Consider the following 19652-nt stretch of genomic DNA (forward strand, 5'->3'; position numbering starts at 1 on the left):
TGGGGTTCTAGTTAGCTGTCTTCTTCTTAACTAGTGGGTCCCCAAATGGTCCAATAGGAGTTATAAGACCTTTTGCATTAAGTCGCTCAAATGCGGTGTCAAAACTCATACCTATAGGAGTAAAGTTCCTCCTAAATGATTTCTTTTGCCCTTGGTTATTCATAGAAAGGATTTCACTCAAATTAAAAGTGCTAACATTGTTTGAGTGGGTGGTTTTGGAAGAAGAAGGATTGTCATTCTTCTGGCCTTTCCAGCCACTGTTGGAGTTACTGTTAGCAGCTTTCAGCTTAGCCAGCTTAGCCAGGTCGTCTTCGACTTCACTCAGATTATTTTGGTACTTGTGATGCTTGTAGTACTTCTCTTGAAGGTTCTTGATGAACAACCTCACAAACTCTTTCTCGCTTGGTACTTCAATCATCTTAGCAGAGGTTTCTCTCCATTTGTTGAAGAAAGAAGTGAAACCTTCATTCTCCTTCTGCTTGAGAATTTCAAGTTCCCTATAGTCAGTTTCAACTTGAATATTTGCAATGAAAGCGTTTACTATTGACTCCCAAGTAGAGGTTCTTTCTTTTTCAAGAGAGAAGAACCATTGTTGGCAAATGGTTTCAAGAGATAGAGAAAACAAAGAGGGAAACACCTTCTTGTCAATAAACTTAATACTCATTATCGTTTCGAAAGCTCTTAGATGAAAGTAAGGGTTGTCAGTCGCTTTGAATTTCGGGATGCCGTTGGCATTGAACTTCTGCGGAAGAAGATCCTTGTCCACCGAGACCCCTTGTGAGCTAATTCCTTGAAACTTGTAGTCACTAGACAACTTGCTTAAACTTTCTTGCATGAGGTCCATCTGTTGTTGCTTCACAAGATCATCGATTTTGAGGGTTAAAACCTTCAACGTCTCAGTCACAGTAATCAATTGGTTCCTGAGCTCATTAACTTCCTCTTGAGTTGCCATTATCTTCTTAGCTTTCCTTTTTCAAGTGATTGGTTTGTCGAAAAGTTGAACTTGAATAAAAAGGTTGTCTTTGATCAAACACCCTTCCTTTCTTGACCACGCGCTGTAAATTAAACCATTTTTGTTTTAATGACTTGACTCAAATTGACTTTGACTTTACGGGTTTGTAAAAAGAAAAAAAGCAAAAATAGGTGCATATATTTTGGCAAAAATAAGGTGTATATTTTTGGGAATTAAGTATAGGGTTCAAACAAGTGGTTTAATTGGAGGATTAATATCTGACTTACCCTCCTAAAAAAATGACGGAAAATACGCCCACATAAGACTATCTTAGATATGGTCAAAGTGTGCATACATATTAGTGTGTGCTTTATATAGTGAGTGCAAGTGACATGCTTTGACTCTTGTGTAATACCATGGGACTTAGTGCCTAGACTCGATTAAGGACTTGACACGGTATTATTATTAATAAAAATTAACCGAATTGATTAGAAAGTTGTTCAATTAGACACAAGGTGATGACTCGAGCAATAAACCGAACTGTCGCCAAAACGACAAAACTGACGCCTTTCTTTGTAGTGTAGCGCCAGACGACAGGACTGTCGCCTGGTGCTACGCTCCACACAGTGGCGCTGCAGTTTAAATCTTGGCGCCATTGCTGAAACGTCGATCTAGAATTGCTTTCGGTATTATTACTCTACAAGGTATGCCTAAAGTCGTACTAAGTCAACTCTGATTAAATTATTAGACTTTAATTACTCATATTAATTAATTAATTAATTAATTAGGAAAAGTTCTTTTTCTCATTAATCAGTTTATTTAGTCTTAACACAAGTCAAACAAACAGTTAGGAAAAACACATAGAGTATGCATAACAAATAATGCACAATTAGTCAAGTAGGCACAACATGATGCAATGAGTTTGCAACTTAACCATGGCTCTAGTTCTCTAAAGTTCGGGATATGGGTTAGTCAAAGAGGGTCCATGGTTAATTGTCCAGATGCACCGCGCGAAAGCCTAACCGTGAAGGGTTGGTGCGAGTGGATGGGACTACGCAAGTTAAAAAACTCGCTTCCATGGTTTGGTGAATTCAACATTCTTGGATGTACCGTTTGTTGCACAAAGCGTTCAATCAGGTACATGGAGCATGAATTCCCAGAGGGTTATGTCCATATGTAGAACATATATGGGTTTCAGAAAAGTGAGAAAAACTCAATCAGGAAGTAGGATCGAGCAAACAGTGCTAAAAATTGGTCAAAATTACAACGCATATTTCTGGCTCGGTATTGGAAGAACTTGGCGCCAGCAAACAGAGGCCGGCGCCACAATTTGGCTTTAGCGCCTGGCGACAGAAGCTGTCGCCTGGAGCCAGAGTCAAATCAGTGGCGCTAAACTCTGTTTTCTAACGTTAGTTCCTACATGCCTCAGCAGCTTTCTGTGCTCGATAAAATTTTCCAGTTTCGCGCAACATTATTTCGATTCTAGTTGTGAAAGATATTCCTCAAATTTCCAACATGTAAAAATCCTATATTTTAACTCATTACGGATGGTCTTTCCAATGAGATATTTTTTATGCATATGACAACAATGTTAATTAAAATTACGCACATGAAATACTTAGAACTTTTCGAGTCTAATCCACTCATTCTAAACTATTGCCGAAATAAATTTCAGGAATTAAAATAGAAATCCTCCCCAATGGAGTCTCCAAAAATAGTAGGGAATATTTCAAGCATTATACCTAGCTTGTACCCCATTGTGATCATGCACTAAAGTACGGTGGCGTCCAAAGGGAAGGAAGATAGAGAAAAAGAGTCGCCAACAAGTTTTAGGAACTTATAAACCGTTCATAGGGTGAAGGTTACACCCCTTAACGATCCAGGAGATCATCAACTCCAATATGTCTTGAACCATGACTGGTAGTTCGGGGATGAAGGTACAAATCCAACCTAAAAGAGATTGAACTTGCCCTAATAATAGGCCTCTACTTTATTCTTCTCGTATTCATGTGCGCTTTCTGACTAACATTCAATCAATAGGATTAACCCTAAACCTGTTTATCTATGTTGGTTGAATATTAATGCACAAATAAATCTAATATTGGCAATCACTTGAATTCTAATCAAATTAACCCTAAACAAGATTATTAAATATCTTATTAAGCGTGATTACAAGTACCAATTCCCTTTAAAAATGCATAAAAGGCGTGATCAAGCAATAACGAATAAATAACAAGCAACATAATAATAAATAAATGATAATCATAAATCACAAAAATAATCATCATCATAATCATGTTAAAGCAAAATTATAGCAAGATCTTAGGCATGATACTAACAAGATTAATAATAAACCCTAGCATGTCACTAAGCAATAAAAATCAAAGCTTTAACCCTAACATGATATTAGGAAGAAAATAGGAAGCATCGCAGGAACAACGATTGTCATATTTGATATTAGAAAATATAGTTATTACCCTAAATATGATACTAGGAAGATCAAAACGCCCTAACATGATACTAGGAATCATAATAACAACCTAGACATGATTTCTATATCATAATAACAATTATCAAATAAAGCACTTACTTGGATGCCTCGTACCTCTTTTTAATAACAAAATACACACGTTAGTAACTTCAAGGAAAATATAATATAAACAATTAAATTAAATAATTGAAATAGAGATTTGGGACCAAACCCTCAAAAATTAAAACCTTTCGCGTCTAGGGCGAAGGCAACTTCGAACTTGGCTAGGTGCTTCAAAGTCTTGTGAATGCGGAATTTTGTATGCAAAAGGGTTGGTTTAGAAAAGAGAGAGAGAATAAGTTTTAGCTTAGAGAGAGAAGAGAATTAGTAAACTAGAGAGTTGATGATTAAAAATGGAGGTTTTAGGAGGCTATTTATAGAGAAAGTCAGCCGGACGGATAGAAAAACAAATCAGAGTTTCGACGAGAATAAAACAGGTTAGCGCCAGACACTGGACATTAGCGTTAGGCGCTAAGGCTAGCGCCAGGCGCCAAGCATTAGCGCCAGGTGCTAATCCCTGTCGTTAGGCGCTAGTAATTATTTTACGCGTTTTCTTAGTTCTGATAAAATTTAGCCGTATAGAAGGACAAAATCGTTTTTTCCTTAAAAACACTCTTTTATTCTGATTAAAACTTTAAAAAGTCAACCAAATTCAATTTATCAATGCTTATTGAATTAGGAATGAAAAGAACCATCTAGAAGAATCTAGAAGACTAAAATCAATTCTAATTGCATTAGGAATGATAAATCAATATTAGGCCCTCCTCTCGATCATTGGGCCGCATGTAAAGATCAAACCGGGCCCAGTTTAGTAATTTGGCCATAACTTCCTCATTATTCATCAAAATTGGGCTTATAATATATCGTTGGAAAGCTCTTTTCAACTACACTATTATTGGACCCTTATCATGGATCAAACCAAACTGGATTGGTTGTTTTCTTAAAATAGGTTTTCAAAAACAGAGAGAAAGAAAAGAAATAAAAAGTATCCGCAACACTAGACCTTCCACACTTTCGCTTTAATCGATAATCAAATGATGTGAAAGGTATTCATCACTGCGTTTTGTTTGTTTTGAAGAGATACAAATGGGTGTCTACAGGGACCAAACCCTCAGAAATATCAAACCTTTCACGTCTAGGGCGAAGGCAACTTCGAACTTCGCTAGGTGTTTCTAAAGCTAATGTATGAGGAATTTTGTGAGAGGGAAGGTTTAGAAAAAGAAAAGAGAGAGAGAAAGCTTCTAGCTTTTAGAGAGAGAGAATAATTCTAGGTGTTGATGATTTGAAAATAGGGAGAAACGACCCCTATTTATAAGAAAAATAGCACGGGATCAAAGAAATTCATATTCTGAATAAAAATCCTCCTGTCGCAATGACAGGAGCCAGCGCCAAATGACGAGCTCGTCGCAAGGTGACGAAGGTCAGCGCCTAGCGACGACTCCGTCGTCTTGTGATGGTCCAAAACTCAACGCTATTTTCCACGTGTAATCACCTTCAACACCGGTTGTAGTAATTATGTGTCCGAGCAGTTATCGAAATCAGATTTAATATATTTTGTTCTAAATAAAACATTATTTTTAAAATAATAATTAATAGGCCCCCCTTTAGATCATCGGGCCACCTTTGAAAATCATTGGGCCTAATCTAATTTAAATCCATAACTTCCGCATAAGTCATTGGAATTGGGCCTATAACATATCATTGTAAAGCCCTTTTCGAGCCCAATTTAACTACACTACTATTGGACCTTTATTATGGATCAAATCAAATTGGACTGGCTATTTTTCATAAACAAGAGTAAGAAAAGAAATATATTTAGAAAAAAGAAAGTGAAATATTTAATAAAAACATCCTGACAAGGAAAAGTCGTATCCCAAAATCAAAAGTAATTCCTAAATCCTCTAACTAAAGTGGATAGGGAAGTAAGGTCGAATCCACAGAGAAACGAATCTTTCTATTCCTAATTAACTAATATAATCTAGATTATGAAGTAACCAATATTTATAATTGAATGATAAACTAAGCTACGGAGATCAAGAATAAGGAGAAAATAATATATAAAAGGATCTAGGGCATAGGTTAACCAATAAATAACATTCTAGGGTAGAATATAATAATCATTCATCAATGCATACATCAATCAGATTATAAAGGGCTTTCGCTACAATCACACAATTAATTTACCGGTACTAAATCTCATCTCTCGAATCACAACTTAACCATTTATAAATTAACCTGCCTATTGAAACTAGACCTAAACATCAATTATCATCTCTCGAATCTCGAATCAATATTGTCAAACTCATGCATAAAAGATCAGGCCTAATCTAGTCACAGAGCATTAAATAAATCAATAGGAAATTAATCTAGCATTGATAATTAACAACCATAAATTACCCTTTCATATTATTTAAGGATCCCTATAAGCCCTAGAAATAAAACAACTCACACGTAATAGAAACTAAACTAATAAAAGCAATAAATTAAGACATAATTAAAGGGATAGAATAAATAACTAAGATTAAGAGAAGAGAAATAGTTACCAAACAAATCTGGAATTAAGAATGGATTAAGAACACAGGTTTAAGAGAGAGAAATCTAAGAAAACAATTAAGAGAGTAAAGAAAAAGTAAAAAGGAAGAAGGGAGGGAGCTAAAATCTTATTACGGAGGAGTATTTATACTCCGTACAAATCCTAAATTAAAACCAACTAAAATGACGCTAACCGTCTCCTAATAAATACACGCGCCCGATCGGGCGAGGCACCGCCCGATCGGGCGTGCCTTTTTGCTCTATAATACCAATCTCGCTCCTGGCCAGGCGCGTCAGCGGGCGCCAGCCTTAACTTCTCCCGCCCGGCCGGGCACGCCTCTAGGCGCCAGCCTCTTTAGCCGGGCGGCTCACTTGGGCCACTATTTGGACAACGATTGGGCTCCAATTCTTCGGGCCAATCAGGGTTTCCTCTTCCGGTCTTGAATACTCGGTCCAAATGCCCCGGTGTCATCTATACCGAGCCCTTAATCACCTGCTCGATGGCTCTAACCGGCCTTGGGCTATAGAATCTGGTCGTGCTTCTCCAATGTTCGTGATTGCTCCAAAATATCTCGGGCAAATACTCCAAAAGCATAAATCCCTGCAAAAGTCAACCAAATCTACGAAAACACTAGAAAACACCAATTAGTGATAAAAGTGGCTCTAAAGAGCCAAAAACACTACTAATTATGACCAAGGGACGGGGGTAAAATACTATATAAAATAGACACATCAAACTCCCCCAAGCCAAACCTTTGCTTGTCCCTAAGCAAAGATCTCATCAATGAATCAATAAATATGCTTCACCCCAAAAAGTAAAAATAAAGCACAAACGATCCAGGGTAAATCAAATATACATGCTTCAAAATCAACAAATCAAATCCATCTAATTACCAATCTTCCCTAACAATTGTCAAACAGAGCAAACCACAAGAGCATATAGAATTTAAGACTAGTGCTCACGCAATCAACTCTCATTTTTGTGGCGAGTAAAAGATGTACTCGATCGCTCTCCATCCAACCCCTTTATGTGAACAATGCCCTCCCAACTCACACTCTCGTGTGTATAAAACAATGAACGCTCAATCCTACTAGTCGACTCGAAATATGTCAAATCATAACTTGCATTGATAAACAACACTTTCACATTCATACAATTCTATGCACAAAGGTCGGAAGGTCTTTAAAGCTTGTAGTGTAAGGCTAGGGTAAAGGGCAGGAATCATTTTGGAACAAGTGAGAGAAAAGCTATGCTTAAGGGAGCAAATCTTATCAAAACCCATGATCAAAATAAATAATGATCAACATCTCCTACATAACCAACTCTAACATCAACCAAATATACTCCAATCATAATAAACAATCCTAACTCTTACACATCACTCATAAAAACATAATAATGAAGAAGTGGAGTGAATAAAAAAACTTTATTTTCCAAACTTGAATTTTCATTGAAGCTCTATTATTTTTCCTTTGATCAACTCCAACTAAAACAATTGAACATTGAACACTTTTTTTTCTTTTTAAGTTCACTTAGTTTTTTCAACATATTTTTTTTTCATAACATCATGCTTTATTTTTTTTTTCAATCAAATATAACTCTCAAACTCATCAAAAATAAACATGATCAACAACCAAACAACTTCTCAAAAGCCCACCCAAGCTGTGCAAATAATAAGCACACTAGAAACTCCCTCACCTCACTCACTAATAGCTCCCCCAAGCCAATCTTGGGACTAGTAACCAATGGGGAAAAATTGGCTTGTAATATGGCTAATAAAACAACAAAAAGTCAAGGCAACAACATGGGTAGCAAGAAGGGAACAAATGTATATATAATATCTGGAGGCTACCTAAAAGAACAAATGCCTTCGTCCTCCACAATGTGCATAATAATGAATCATATAAATATTACTAATAGTTGCAAACAAATACTCAAATTCTTTGACATACCAAGAACTATGGAACTATCACACATTCCTAACCAAATCAACTAGTCAAGCACTATATTCACAAGTAGTTGGACAAAATTGACGCATGTTAAGGTTTCAAGGCAATCAAACATCAAATCATGATCAACTAATCCACAATGCTTATCATCAAATACCAAGAATCAAAACAATTTTCTCAAGTGAGGGGCACAGGGAAGCATAATTTACAATTCATTGGAACGTACTTTTGGATTTTTTTTTAATATTTTTTTTCATCTATAAGAAAGCAATAAAACTAACCTAAAAAGCAAGAAATCTAACCTAAGAAAACACACCAAAAATAAAAGAAAAGAGGAAAAGAAATATACCAAACCAAAATCTCCCCCAAGCCAAAATCAGACAATGTCCTCATTGGCTCGGGAACTAGCCTAGCATAGCTAGTCCTGATCATCCTCATCCATCGAGCCGAAGCCCGCACCTCCACTGCCACCTGCACCACCTGCACCAGAAGAGCTACCACTAAAATAATCAGCATGAAAACTCCCCCTCGCCGGTACCCTAAAAGGAATGTCCTGGCCGTACCCATAAAAGGAAGAATAGTCCGTGTAAATACCATGGGTAGTAGGATCCCTATCGTATCCCTGGGGTGGAGGTTGAAACCAGTCACGGTGAATAGCGTCGTCGGGAATGTTGCCCCGACGAGCATAATCATCATACATAAGGTAGAGAGCTCTACCTTGGTTCCTCTCCAGGTACCCTAACCTATGGTTTATGGAGCCAAACATCCTCCTAAGGTCAGTATGGGAATGCTCAATACGTCCTAAGGCCTGACCTATACTCTGAAGGTCCCAAACTAGGTGAGAGTCAACATGAGGAACGGAGTGAGACATACGAGGTGGAGAGAATGCCACCTCGGGCTGAGGCTGAGGTGGTGGAACTGGTGGTGGTGGTGCCTTCCCCCTAGCGTTGGCAACTAAAACATCATAAGTGTATGATGGTTGCCCTGGGGGAAAGGCGGTCAAGTCAGGACTGGGTAGGGGAAAGATGGGCAAAGGTTGCTCGCTCCCAGTCCTAATACACCAAAAGGGTGTCTGCTCACTATCCGGTCGAACCCACCCCAACTCCTCAAAATACTTAGAAGTCATATAGGTATCTGGTCCATAGTTGGTCAGCTGGTGGGGTCCGTCCACTACAAAACCGACCTTTTTCACTACTATCCGAGTGATAAGGCCTCCTAAACGGATGGGGGTTTTTGATGTGGTGCTGGCCTTGGCATGCCTAATCAAATGGTGAACAATAAACGTACCTATGTTAAATTTCCCGAACCCATACACATAGTGTCCTATGACAGCTAGTTCGTTAGATTAGGCATTTTGGGGCTCGTTCCTACCTAAAAAACACAAACCCACAAATCTTTGCCAGATTTTTGGGACAGGATGGTGAATAGGTTTGGTACTAGCATGTTGGGGGTCGGAAGTAGGCAAACCATTCAAAGCATGATATATGTCACCCATTTTATAGTCCGCATGCCATTGGTGAGTTAGTTCAGAATTTAATTCAAATAATTTACAAAATTCTATAATAGTTAAACTAATATTTCTATTGTTCAATCTAAAAAATAAAATTGGCCCATTTCTACTACTAACAACATGTAAAGAAGACAAGAATTCACAAGTAAGTTCTCGGAATGTAGGATAGTGCATATCATCAAATTTTCTCATGCCAATGTCATTTAAAAATCGTTTTACAAAATCATACAAACCAAATGATTCCAACGTAGGGCGGTGTAACCACCGAGAAGGAATTACCTCACGACCGATTAAGTGTTCTAGCCTCTCTTTTTGCTCTCGGCTAGCAATACGGATCGTCGGCCAGTACGGAAGTTGCAAATACGGGTCGTATTCCTCCCTCGAACTGGAGCTCCTACCGAAAATAGACCTAGCCCTCTTTGAAGCCATGGTAGAAAATGGGTATGAAATTTTTTTGAATAAAATCTGAAAATTTTTACATGGAAATGTAGAAAATGAAGAGGGGATTACAAATACGTAAAATTTTTTGAATTTGGGTGAGAGATGGAGGAGAAATCTTAGAGAGAAGGTAGAGAGAATTAGAGTTTTAGAGAGAGAAAGTAATGGAGAAAGAAGAAAGAATGAGAAAAAGAGACGAAGAAAGAAGAAGAAGAAAGGGTCGGGGCGTCGCGCCCGGTCGGGCAGGGGCTCGCCCGGTCGGGCAATCTAAATGAGTATTTCTGTTGTGCTCTTGCGCCCGGTCGGGCGATCTAAATGCCCGATTTTCTCCAACTCTCGCGCCCGGTCGGGTGCCTTTCGCTCGATCGGGCGATCTATCGCTCCAAATTTCGCCCCTTCTCGCGCCCGATTGGGCGAGGCTTGCCCGATCGGGCGGACAATTTAGTCCGTATACGACGAGTTTCGCGCCCGGTCGGGCGCCCATCGCCCGGCTGGGCGAAATTACTTTACTTTGAAGCCTTGCTCTCGCGCCCGGTCGGGCGAGCTTCGCCCGAGGCTAAATCGTCGAATTATTATTTTCTTCCTTCTTCCAAAATTTGGCTAACTCTTTTCCTTCAAACCTGTACAAACAATCATAAAACTCGTTAAATTCCCTCATCTCTCCTCTCATAAGAAAAAGGAAATAAAAACTAGTCTAAAAAGCATTAAATATACGGGTTGCCTCCCGCAAAGCGCCTGTTTATCTAGGTCCCGCACGACCCTCTTACCACAGTATAATAACTAGGACCCTTGGCCTAACGCTTGATCGGGTGGTTTCTCACCCGGTCTAACGGTGTTTAGGCTACAACGCGACTTCCTGACATACCCTGTGGGACGCCAATTCACCTTATCGGGTGGATCCTCCTTGACTTGGGTAAGGTATTCTTCAAAGCTATGTACCAAATCAAATTGTCATTGCATTCAACACTTGCAACTCGATCTAGCGGAACACTTACCGTAGGTTTTAATCGCACAACTTGCTTTATCGGTTCCACCTTTTCATCCTCAAAACCAAGACCAACAGTATAGAGTGCTCTTTGTATTGCATTGATTTCCTTCTGCCATTTGTCTATCTCATCTGAAAGGGATGCAACACAAGATACCGCCTCCAAGGGATCTTTTTCAAGAGCTTGGGGCTTGTTAGAATAATTCTCAACCACATTAACACTAAAACATTTCTCCTCGGTCTAGGAGCTTTTAAGGGTATTATTAAGATTAAAAATAACTTTATCATCCCCTACTGATAGTGTTAACTTAGCACTTCTCACATCTATGATTGCTCCTGCAGTGTTGAGGAATGGTCTACCCAAAATAATTGGGGTTTGCACATCCTCAGCCATTTCAAGATCAACAAAATCAACAGGTATATAAAATTTACCTACTCTAACGGGGACATCCTCTAAAACACCTAAGGGGTATTTAAAAGAACGGTTGGCCATTTGTAGAGTAATATTGGTAGCTTTTAGTTTACCCATATTCAGTTTGGAACACACAGATAATGGCATGACACTAACGCTAGCACCCAAATCACACAATGCATTATCAATCATTAGATTTCCTATATGACAAGGGATAGAAAAACTACCCGGATCTTTTAATTTAGGAGGAGACTTATTTTAAAGTATGGCACTACACTCTGTAGTGAAAGCTACTGTCTCTACCTCACTAATAGACCTTTTCCTTGTCAATATTTCTTTCATAAATTTTGCATATGAAAGAATTTGTTAGCTTAGTGAAGGGAACTATTACCTTCAAATCTTTTACCATCTCCAGGAACTTACCAAACTGCTTATCCAAGTTTGCCTTCAATTGACGATTGGGGAATGGAAGTTTGATAATTGGCTTTGGAGCATTATTGCTCTTGTCTGGAGTAGCCACCTTCTCTGGAGTCGTACCCTACAATGTAGAATTAGATATGTTAGCATTATTCTTTAGCCCTACAGGGCTATTAACTACATTGTTTGGTTTTAACGGAATCAAGCTTAGCATTATTTAATAAATCGGGTTCATCAACTCTAGGCATAGGGGGCCCTTCATAATTTGAACCTTTCCTTAGAGTAATTTCATATGCTTGATCTGTAGGTCTGGTGGGTTGTGTCGGCAAAGCTCCCTGTTGGCGGGCTTGTAGAGTAGCGAAAAGTTGCGCAATTTGGTTATCTATAATTTTATTATGTGCTAGAATTTGATCAATTGTCGCATCTCTACTCTCCATGTGCTTTTGCATATTAACCAACATTACTCTAATTTCCACCAAAGAAGGGTCGAAAGATGAGGAGGTTTGTTGTGGTTGGTTCTACTGGCCAGCATTGGGATGGTAATATATCTGTTGCTGTTGTTGTGGCGCATGTGGTTCTTGTGGTGGTGGATTTTGAACATTAGTACTCCTCTAGGAAAGGCACGGATGGTTCCGATACCCAGGATTGTAGGTGTTGGAGTATGGGTTATTTTGCCTATAGGCTTAAAAGGCATTAACTTGCTCCACGGAACTCCTACAATCTTGTTCCTAATGACCTATAATACCACAATTTTCACAGATAGCCTCATTAGAATTATTATTAATCGCAGAAACATTAGCTACATTAGCAGTGCTCAGATTATCTAATTTTTTGCTAATAGAGGTCAGCTGAGCTTGCAAAAAGGATACAGAGTCAACACTATGCTTCCCCTTGTTAGCAAATCCTGTAGGATTCCCAAATCAAAAGTAATTCCTAAATCCTCTAACTAAAGTAGATAGGGAAGTAGGGTCGAATCCACAGAGAAACGGATATTTCTATTCCTAATTAACTAATATAATCTAGATTATGAAGTAACCAATATTTATAATTGAATGATAAACTAAGCTACGGAGATCAAGAATAAGGAGAAAATAATATATAAAAGGATCTAGGGCATAGGTTCACCAGTAAATAATATTCCAGGGTAGAATATAATAATCATTCATCAATGCATACATCAATCAGATTATAAAGGGCTTTCTCTACAATCACACAATTAATTTACCGATATTAAATCTCATCTCTCGAATCACGACTTAACCATTTATAAATTAACCTGCCTATTGAAACTAGACCTAAACATCGATTCTCATCTCTCTAGAAATAAAACTCATTTATAAAAGATCAGGCCTAATCTAGTCACAGAGCATTAAATCAACCAATAGGAAATTAATCTAGCATTGATAATTAACAACCATAAATTACCCCTTCATATTATTTAAGGATCCCCATAAACCCTAGAAATAAAACTACTCACACATAATAGAAACTAAACTAATAAAAGCAATAAAGTAAGACATAATTAAAGGGATAAAATAAATAACTAAGATAAAGAGAAGATAAATAGTTACCAAACAAATATGGAATTAAGAATGGATTAAGAACAAAGGTTTAAGAGAGAGAAATCTAAGAAAACAATTAAGAGAGTAAAGAAAAAGTAAAAAGGAAGAAGGGAGGGAGCTAAAATCTTATTACGGAGGAGTATTTATACTCCGTACAAATCCTAAATTAAAACCAACTAAAACGACGCTAATCGTCTCCTACTAAATACACGCGCCCGATCGGGCGCGCCTTTTTGCTCTCTAATACCAATCTCGCGGCCGGCAGGGCGCGTCACCGGGCGCCAGCCTTAACTTCTCCCGCCCGACCGGGCGCGCCTCCGGGCGCCAGCCTCTTTAGCCGGGCGGCTCACTTGGGCCACTATTTGGACTACGATTAGGCTCCAATTCTTTGGGCCAATCTGGGTTTCCTCTTCTGGTCTTGAATACTCAGTCCAAATGCCCTAGTATCACTTATACCGAGCCCTTAATCACCTGTTCGATGGCTCTAACCAGCCCTGGGCTATAGAATTTTGTCGTGCTTCTCCAATGTTCGTGATTGCACCAAAGTATCTCGGGAAAATACTCCAAAAGCATAAATCCCTGCAAAAGTCAACTAAATCTACGAAAACACTAGAAAACACCAATTAGTAATAAAAGTGGCTCTAAAGAGCCAAAAACACTACTAATTATGACTAAGGGACGGGGGTAAAATACTATATAAAATAAACACATCACATCCTCATCATTAGACTTTCAACACTTTCACCTCGTTTGATAATCAAATGACGCGAAAGGTATTCATCACCGGGTTCGGTTTTGGGGATACACATTTAGGTGTCTACAGATGCCCTCACTTTGACTGAGTTTGGAGAAACGCAAGTTTCAAAAACAAAAGTCAAAGTAACGATAGGGACAGAGAATGATTCAGAACGTTCTGCGATCATAAATAATTCTTGTAACGCTGATTTCTGCAAACTAGCGTTTGTTAAAACAGACAAGAGAGTTAAGAAACGCGTATCTTGCACCGTCGAGCACACGTCTTTATAGTAACACATTTTTTGCGGTTGTTGTTGTGACAACCTTCCAGAAGCTAGGGAACGCCATCTTCCTGTTTTGCCGTTGTTGGTGTTCACTCGTCTCAAAACAAAAGAGATTTTTGTTACGTCCACGCGTCTCTAAACAAAGAGCTTCTTTTTTGTTTGACGATCTTCCTCAAGTTAGGGAATACCGCCGGAAGGCTGCTGCACCCGTAACTGCCTCCATGTTCCGCTGTGATAGTTTTCTACAAGACAGAGAACACTATCGAAGAATGTTTTGCCCGAAACGATCTTCTACTGCCTTATGACCATCTTCCGCAAACCAGGGAATATGATCAAAGATTTCTTCGCCCGAAATGATCTTCTGCCGCCTTGTGACCATATTCTGCAAGCCTGGGAACATGATCAAAGATTGCTTCGCCCGAAGCCATCCTTAGTTGTTGCAATAATATTCCGAAGAAAATAATTGTAGATCAACGCCTGTCGATCCTTAAAGCTTGCTTGAACTTTGCTGCCGTGATATTTGTTGGATTTTTCGCAGTGCCAGTATGTCGGCGCTTTTGCTTCTTGTGAACCATTATGTCGGTGCCTTTTCTTTTTATGAACCATTATGTCGGTGCCTCCCCGATGAGCCAATGTTTAGCTTCTTTAAGCTAAGTGAGACTATCTTTCATTAGGTCATTTATGTAATATGATTATAATCGAACCGATTACTTAATCATGTCAAATTGCTTATATGAGATAACTAGCGTACCAAGGAACCCAAAAATTGCCACAAAAGGTCCACATAATCATTTATGAGGTCCACGTGTTTAGTCACCACACCAGCGCACGCTGGAAAGCATCGTCGTCGCATTTTCGCTCCGTCGCCTAGCAACGAAGACCAGCGCCTGGCGATAGAGTCGGGTTTTCACAATAAAACCCCTTTCTTCCCCATTTGTCGTGAACGTTGTTGTTGCTATTCGTTTTCGCTTGGAACTTCAAATCACTCGTCCTCGCGTTTGTGCACCAAATTCACTCAAACTTGTTGCAAATCAAAGCTTGTTTTTATCTATTTTCCGGATCCATGTAAGTTTTTTCTCAAATTTAATCCAATTTTGGCTGAATTCGGATGTGTTTCTTGCGCGGGTATTAAAAAATTTCAAACCCATTTTTGCTTAATTTGCTTTGTTTATCAAATTTTATGCCTTGAAATTGCTAGATTATGTTTGTATATCATGTTTAGAGTGTTTTGAGACTTGTTTCACTCAATTTGGTGAAGAAACGAGCAATTTTCCATTGTTGACCCTCTTGAGTTCGTGAGAACAATGTGGCCTGTTATTTGCATTTTGGCTCGCTATTTTTATCAAAGTTTGTCACAATATTTATCATAATATTGCAAGAAATTGTTTGATTGCTGAAATTTGCTATTTATGCTCGAATTGAAATTGTGCTCTGTTTTTTCCAACATAGTATCATGCGGCTAGGCGAACCTTAGATACTATAGTACTTTAATTTTTTGGTATTTTGCATAATATAGCTTGGCTAGACAACGAGGCTCGGGTTCTCGTTCTCTTTCTAGGGAGACTCGTTGGGAGGTTGACCCCGTAGGCACCTCCTCTTCTCTAAGGGAGTTTCCAGAGTGGGATGAGCACACTCTATATTTCGCGCCGTTATTCCACATCTCAGAGCGTGTTCGTCGAGGGATTCTCAGCGGGAGGGTCCATAGCCATGGCTCAGGAAACACGACCATCGACTCTCTGTACGATACCTATTTTTGTGACAATGTCAGTCTACGTCATCTATGGGAGTCATGTGGCCTGACTCCTTTGCTGCGAGCCACCCGGGCTATGTACTCTTTCAGACATGGCAACCTTGTAGTCTGAGCTTTGGTGGAGTTTTTTTAGGAAACCACCAACACTTTTCACTTTCCATGGGGTGAGCTGAGTGTAACCTTTACCGACTTCAGTCTTATTACGGGATTGGAGTTCACTTTTGTCCCTCTCCCTTTTGATAGCGATATCACCGTCTTCTCTCCGGAGGTGCTGGAGCTGTTGGGCCCTATTACTATTCGGGCTCGTGCTAAGGCTGACCCTGACGCAGCTCAACACTAGACGCATCCGCCGGAGCACGCTTGCTATTGCTTTTCAAGATCTTACGACCACCCTAGAGCAGCGGGTGCGCATTTTTGCTCTGATCCTTTTGTCAGGGACTTTTTCTCCTGACACAGGTGGTCGAGTGCTGCTCTACTACCTACCTGTTGTTCGTGACCTCGCTTTAGTCGGGTCGTATGATTGGGCCAGCTTGGCCTATGCTGACTTCCTGGTTGGACTGCGGCTTTCTAGCTGTCACAGATCCTTTTAGGGAGATATTGGATTTTCCAGAATTTGGAGAGTGTAGAGGTACATTTTAATCCTTCTAAAGTTAGCTATAGCCTTATTTTAGCATCTGTTGACACATCTTTTGCTTTCGTAGGTCTTGTTCTACGAGTACTTTCCATCTCTTGTGCCGGCGAGACCATCACCTCGCGAGCTCCCTAATACTGCTAGTTAGGGAGGTCGTCACAGTGCAGAGGTCACTTCTAGGCGCATTCGAGAGTTGATTTTCTCGGTATGTTTTTCTTTTTTTAGATGCTTGCCCTTTTATACCTTTAATAGGATCTTGTCTCATGAGTATGCATTTTGTAGGAGCCGGCCGTAGAGTTTTGGCCATAGGCCGATTTTGAAATCCTATCGCTTGCTGCGCAATACACCGCCCAGCGTTGCTATTTCCAGGGGACGTATGAGGCTACGGTGTATCTTGCCGAGAGAGTGGCTATTCATCACTCCTCGGAGGCCTTTGTTGTTCCAATTCGCCCACCTCGACATATATTTGATAAGGTGAGGTTGAGGACTTTGGTGAGTAGGGCATTAGAGGGAACGCCTTGGCGGACGCACGCTAATCTAGAGTTGTGCTATATGGAGGCCTTGCTGCCTCTTTTAGCTCCACCACCTGTTTTTCCAGAGGGAGGAGAGGAGGTATTGCTTATTTTGCGCATTTGTGTTTTGTGTAGCCCCCAAGTAAATGCTAACTACTCAATTTATCTTGTAGGATGCGCACGCGGAGTTTGTCGCTCCACCTATGTCCATCACCTATCAAGGGGTGTATGACCCTGTTGAGGAGATGATTCCTCTAGCTCCTCCAGATCGTCACTTTATTGAGCAATCGATACCACGACGCCAGACTTGGGTGAGTGATTTATTTGCCTTTTTTTATCTACATATATATTGTTGATAGCTATTGACTTGTCTTTTAACAGTTCTCTTGGGAGGTGGTGACGATGATGGCTAGGGGCTTAGACGCCTTTTGTCAGCAGCTGGTGATATTGAGGGATTGGGCTTCTTATCGTTGTGACGACACTACAGAGTTATCTTTTTTACTCTTAGTTTATGATTTCATTTATTCATTTTGCATCTGACATGACTTACTTTTGTAGAGGCAACCCATTCCTTCTCATACTCGGTCGAGACTTAAGGATAGGAAAGAGAGGTCCGGCACGAGGTGTCGTCGTACCTTGTCTAGGGGTGAGGGTGGCCGGTCAGAGACGACTCCTCTTCAGAGACCGTATGGTTCGGGATCTTCATCTGATAGTGCACAGACTAGGTCAGCAGGCTAGGGAGGCATGCCATTGACTCCTTTAGGAGGTGGTAGGACGTACGAGTTCGGCTCGTCATCGCAGCAGCCGCCGCAACCACATCCATTTGCTATTGAGCATCACAGCGTGCCGATATGGGCTGATCCTACACTGTCGATTCCGACTGGTGGTAATACTGGGACTGGTGAGGGGCACACTTCGCGATCCACTTTGTTTTTCGATACCTTGGGAGTGCCTCCTCATTTGCGTCCTTCGGCACCTTAGTTGTACCTGTCCTTTTTTATTTTACTAATAGGACTTTACTAATTTATATGACTTTCGTATTAGACACATTGTATATACAACTTCATTATGCTTATTTCATCTTTGAATTTTATTTTTTATTTTACGTGCATGTAAGTGTATGCAAAAAATTGTGACTAATTTTTTGCGTAAAAAATTTCCGTCATTTTTATTATTAATGGAGGGTATTCGTCTTTCTCCCCAAAAAAGAAAAAATAAAAAAATAAAATTTTGACTAACATAAGCCTAAAATTAATTATGCTTAAATTAATCGAAAATATATTTGATAAAAGTCAAACATAAAGTCAATGCACGAAAATCGAGTCGTAATCGAAAAAAACATATGGTTAAATAGCGCAAATAAATCGATCATCAAACCGACTTCCTGTCGCACAACGCTGGTGTCGTCGCCAAGCGCTGTTCCTGTCGTCTGGCGACGAACTCTTTTCCTCCGAATCCTTTCGGAAAACAAATTGCATCACTTTTTTCAATAAATAGCCCCCAAAACTGCCGAATTTTGTATATTTCAAACAGATTAAAAATAATAGTTATAGCTTTAATTCTCTTTAAGAAATCATGTCTAAGAGTTTTAGTGATTTTACTCGTGAGTGGTGTCGGTCTTTGATTGCTAAGGAGAGAAAAGAGCTTGATTTCTTTCATATGGGAGATCTATGGTATTAAGGGGGTAGATATAGATATAGATTTTATTCATACCGCCTTAAAATATTTGGATTCAGATACACGCTGCTTTAGACAAGGCTATGATGAAATTAGTCCTTTACCGGAAGAATTTGGTGCCATTCTAAGCTTCCCCTCCATGGATCTTGCGGTAATTCTTAATATTAGTGAGTATTATTATAAAGACTTTGAGTGCTTCTTTAATCTGAAAGATAGAGATCTAACAAATATTTTAGATGGTAGCGTAGTAAATCTAAAAGAATTTGCACGCCACTACTTTGATAGACCGTATTATGAGTCTTTCCATGTTTATAGAAGAAGGGCTTTTCTCTTTTGCATGCTTAGCCAATATCTCCTCACTAATGGTAATAATCGTGAGGGTCATGTAGTTTTAGTGTCTGTGATGGAGCAAATTAAATCAAGGAGAAATCCAATGCCATTAATTGTTAGAGAAACAATGCTTAGTTTGGATGAATTAAAGAAAAATCCAAAAGCACCTTTTCGAGGCTCTCCAATTTTATTACAGGTTGAAAAAAGATATTTTTAATTATAGAAATTAAAAACATATATTTTTGTATAGCTATACTAATTATTAGCATTGAATTTTTGCAGATGTGGCTAATGGAAAGACTACAATTAATTAGTCCTCCTGATAATATTGAAAAATACACTCCCAACTTCTTTGTAAGGCGAAAGAAGCGCTTCTTTATAAAGATGGGTCGTCGTGAGTGGATCAAACTATTAGTCTCTCGTGATTTGCTATCAAATGGATCAT

This window comes from Chenopodium quinoa, unplaced genomic scaffold (assembly GCF_001683475.1).
Source record: "Chenopodium quinoa cultivar QQ74 unplaced genomic scaffold, ASM168347v1, whole genome shotgun sequence".
Taxonomy (NCBI): Eukaryota; Viridiplantae; Streptophyta; class Magnoliopsida; order Caryophyllales; family Amaranthaceae; genus Chenopodium; species Chenopodium quinoa.